The 4575-nt window shown below is 41.4% G+C and overlaps 1 protein-coding gene across 2 annotated transcripts in view; it reads right to left on the minus strand.

Annotated features, from left to right (window-relative positions):
• STARD4 (StAR-related lipid transfer (START) domain containing 4) overlaps window positions 1-262 on the minus strand; it is a 23324-nt gene extending 23062 nt beyond the window's left edge. Inside the window, exon 1 of one of the 2 annotated variants that reach the window (XM_004678481.2) lies at window positions 140-262. The gene's annotated coding sequence lies outside the window, so the exon portion shown is untranslated. The remainder of the gene's footprint in view (window positions 1-139) is intronic. The other variant, XM_012721866.1, reaches the window with a different exon arrangement.
• Window positions 263-4575: the final 4313 nt, after the last annotated feature.

Below are 4575 nucleotides of genomic sequence, written 5' to 3' on the forward strand. Positions count from 1 at the left end.
GTCCGACTGCGCCATGCCCCGGCCCCCCCCCCCGGAAGTGACCCCGCACCACACCAAGTCAGGCATCCCGGACGCCCCATTCCCACCCCGACCTTTGGCCGCATCACGGGAACCGCGCCAGGCGCCTCAACTTAGCTACCTGAGGTGAAGCGAGCCCACGCACGAACTCCAGGCGCGACGGACCAGCACCGCTCTGAAGCTCTCGGCTACACCCACCGACCCGTTAGAGCCCTCTGAGGTTCCCCGCCCGCTGCAGCTGCGGGCGGCAGAGGCCAATGAACCGCGAGTCTCTGCCAGGTGCAACCAATCGGAGGCTTCTAGTGCTCCAGGGCCGGACCGCTAGGCCCCGCCCCACCTCGAACTTCGTGCTCGGTGTGGAGGCTGTTGGTGGCGGTGTTGGAAGCAGCAACGTGTGTTTGCTTGGATTGGTTGGCGCAGTCGCGTGCGGAGCGCTGATTGGTCGCTGGGAAATGGACTGATTCCGCGTGGGTGTGGGCAGGCTGGTGATCGTGTGTGTGCGTGCGTGTGTGTGCGTGCGCGTTTGTGCGCGCGCAGAAAGTGAGAGTGCTGAGTTGTCTTTCGTGTATTGACTGGAGCTGAGTGTCTTGTGCTCAGTTCAGAAAGAATTTCGCCAGGCAGTAAAACTGGGAAAAATACTAACATCTAGAGGTATGAATGATGATTTTAAGGGCTGAGACTAAGTTCTTCACTGTGAAGATCTGGGGTTAGGGTCTTACTGTGGACCAATCATTGTGCTAAGCATTTTACACCTATTCATTAGATCTTGATAATAACCCCAAAAGTATGCAATATAATTGTACTGTGGAAGAACTTGCTGTATATATGGCAATAAACTGATTCGATTTGTCCTCCAAATAACTTTTTTTTTAAAGATTTATTTATTTATGCATACAGAACTGGGGTACAGGCCAGAGGTGCGGGGGCGGTGAAAGGCTTCACCAGAGACAGTGGGCAGATCTACGAAGTACATTGCTGAGGGGAGCAGCAGGCTGGCCAGGAGAGGTCTGCCACACCAGTTGGTCACCTCCCTGGGCAGGATCAAACTCATGCTGAAGTGGCTTAAGCTTATTAGTGCTGTGCTTTAACCCTCTGAGCCACCAGGGAGGGCCCCCAAATAGTTGCGTGGTTTTTTTTTTCCTCTTTATATGTTTTTATTGGTTGTTTTTAAAATAATATAATAGTTTATTTTTACATCATTTTGTGCCTTTTTCCGTCTCAGTTGTAATCCCTGTGGGCTTCCTATCACCAAATCACTCATGCCAAATAGTTTTAATATGGGGAAATAAATTTTCCATCTAGAGTTCAAGTACAGAAGAAACCTATAATGTATTTAATTAGTTGTATGGAAAATCATCCAGACAAAAAGCAAAACAGCTTCCCTGACAAGTCCTGATTGTAGCCAGACAGAATATATTAACATGATTGAAGAAAGAATTTACAAGAAGAAAAATAGCAAAAAATTCCAAAACAGAAAATAATATATCCACACTGGACAATAAATCTAAGAAATACAAACACACTTGCACAAATATCCTTGAAAATTTAAAAAACAAAATATTTCCCAAGCTTATCAAATGTGACATATTCAATATTGACAAAATAAGTAAAATGCCAGTGTTAATATATGTTGACATGAATAAAAATAATTTAGTTACCTTAAAAATTGTGTATTTCAGGGCCCTCCCTGGTGGCACAGTGGGTTAAAGCACAGCACTAAGAAGCTTAAGCCACTTCCGCATGAGTTCGATCCCCACCTGACACAGAGGTGACCACATGGCGCGGCAGACTCCTCCTGACCCATCCGCTGATCCCCTCAGCAGTGTACTTCATCCGTGGGTATGCCTGTTCTCCCCACTCTGTCTCTGGTGAATCCTCTCATCCTCCTCGTCTCTGGCCTGTACCCCAGTTCTGTATGAATAAATAAATAAATCTTAAAAAAATAAATAAAGCCTTTCAAAAAATTGTGTATTTCAAAACTACGGAATATAACAAATTCTGTATTTAAAGAATTTGACTCAGGAAAATTTATATCTTTAATTCAATTCATCAGATATTAAATGCTTTCTGTAGGAAATCTACTGAAGGTGGAGTGCTTTTACAGTGATCTTCCTTTGGTTCCAAACCTAGACTTAATTATAAATCTTTTATTTATATACTCCAATAAGTTTTGTTATTTTTATAAATCTGTCTTTTTAAAGGCAGTTTGAATTGAGTGGGCTTTTTCTCATTTAGGATGAGAGAGTCTTTAAGGAACATAGGACTCCTTTTCCCTTCCAAAAGCTCCTGACTTGTGAGCCAGAACAATAAAAGTGAAACTGAAAATATTCTATGGCTATGGAAAGACAAAGGGTAGTTCCTGCATCTCTAGGCAAATCCTGCACTTGGTTGTAGCAACTTTTTGAGAAGGCAGTTTATACACATGCCAGAAGAATACATATATGAGAATTACCTAATTCTTTTCTTGTTACAATATCTCACACATAAGCCTGTGTTTGAATTTCCTTAGGGCTAAATCATATTTTCTGTTTCTGATTCCCTGAAATTCTACATCTATTCAACAGTGTTCTTCACACAGTTTGTATAGGTTTTGATTTCTTTTAATCAGTCTATTACTCTTAAAGTACAAGTAAGTCTTGACCCATCCCCTCACGAAGATTTTTACATGCTTAAACAAATAATTTCAACTATGATGTTAGCTATGTACTGTTCTAAAGGAAAGATAAAGAGACAGATACAGAAAAAAATAGTCTGAGAAATCTTCATTTTCTTGCCTAACACTTTGGTCAAATTATTAAACATAAATGGATTTTAGTTTCCTCGCCTGTAATATGTTATTAAGAATATCTTTCTTCAGGATTATTATAAATGCTCAACACATTGTCAGCAGAGAGGCATAGGCAGTCAAAACATGGTAGCCAGCTCTGGGGAAGAAAACCTGTCTGAGAACTTTAGTCAGAATGTGAAACAGAGTGTCCCCAAACTCCCACACATCTGTGCCAGAGGAAAATGCAGATTTCAAGCGCTATTCTAAAACTGCTTACTCAGATCTGTGGAGTGATGTTCTAGGAATGTTCTTCTAATGAAGCTTCCTTGGATGAAAATCACAGCTAATCTGAGGCTATATGATTCGTTTGTAAGAAGTACTAGAAAACAGGAAGCAAGGCTTGTGTGTGAGAACAGGCCAGAGGAAGAGGCAACTAGTAAATAGATACAGTAGTTGTCCTTGGTATTTCTTTATGTAACTTACTTTTTGTGATTTATTCATTTGTACCATCTGCTATAATGTTTAAAGTTTTTAAAACAAGTTAATACTTTCATAAAAATTTAGAGCAACTGAATGCAAAACATTTAAAATATAAAAACCACCTTCTTAAGAAGCCATAAACAGACAATGCTCAAATTTTACCTGTGGTTCATATATGGAAATATCATGCAACTGAAGGTTAATTAACAATCCTATTATCATAAATAATATTGGTAGTTGATGACATCTCCTTTATGAGTACCAATTATAGATAACAACTATGGATGTTTGCTATAATTCCTACAATGTGCTGAGTACTATTACGATTCCTCTCTTGCATTTTAAGAAAGGGAAGCCTAGAATTAAGCAGTTATCCTAAGGACACATAGCTAATGAGTGGCAGAGGTTGGATGCATTCCTTCAGTCCAAGTTCCTATAGTATTCCTCCTTTGAGTACATAAACTGATGCCCTGCCTGCACAGAATAGCAGAACCTGCACACAGGTATGGGAAGCCAGGCTAGCTCACAGGTATGGCATCTGAAGGATATCCATCCCAAAGAGACTGCCAGAAAACAGGTTGTGTCAGATGTAACTGAACAGGTTTAGTAGCAACTTGTTATCTCTATTGTGAGGATGGTCACTGAAGTAAAGAAAATTTCATGTTCTGTTCAGGTTCACAAGTGGTCAAAAGAACACTGATAATGACTATAAAGTTAAACTAAGCAGAGGAAGTGCTGTCTCAAATGCCAGAGATAAGTGTTTGCAGGATGTGAACAGTAGTAGAGAAGTGAACTCTAGTTGGCTCTTTAAGTGACCCAAAAGGTACTGCTGAAGAATTTATTTTTTTTTAATTTCTTTCCTGCAATTATTTAAAACAACGTTGCTGAAGAGGGCTAAATTAGGTCCCCCTGCTTTTTTTATAAATAAGTTTTAATGGAACCAAGGCATATTCATTTATTGCTGTGACTGCTTTCACACTACTGTGTTGTAATTAAGAAACAGACTACAAAGTGCAAGATCTTGCTATCAAACTGTGTGGCAACCAGGCTGAGTGGGCTGGGGGCTGGGGGCCAAGAGGCTGGCAGGCTTGCCAGCCCCCCAAGAATCTTTATTCTTTCTTCTGGTCTTCCTCTTATATGCTCAGCCCCCTGGCTCGGATGAGCCCCCTTACGCATGCCCACACCACACACTCCACATGTCTATCATCAGGCCCGCATACCCAGGCCCTGTTCCCAAGTGCCTCCTGCATTCAAGGCTTCAGGCGATACCCACAAAGTCTCCTGGCATAAAAACCTGACCATCACTTACC

This window comes from Condylura cristata, unplaced genomic scaffold (assembly GCF_000260355.1).
Source record: "Condylura cristata isolate star-nosed mole 26May11 unplaced genomic scaffold, ConCri1.0 scaffold00007, whole genome shotgun sequence".
NCBI classification, from domain to species: Eukaryota; Metazoa; Chordata; class Mammalia; order Eulipotyphla; family Talpidae; genus Condylura; species Condylura cristata.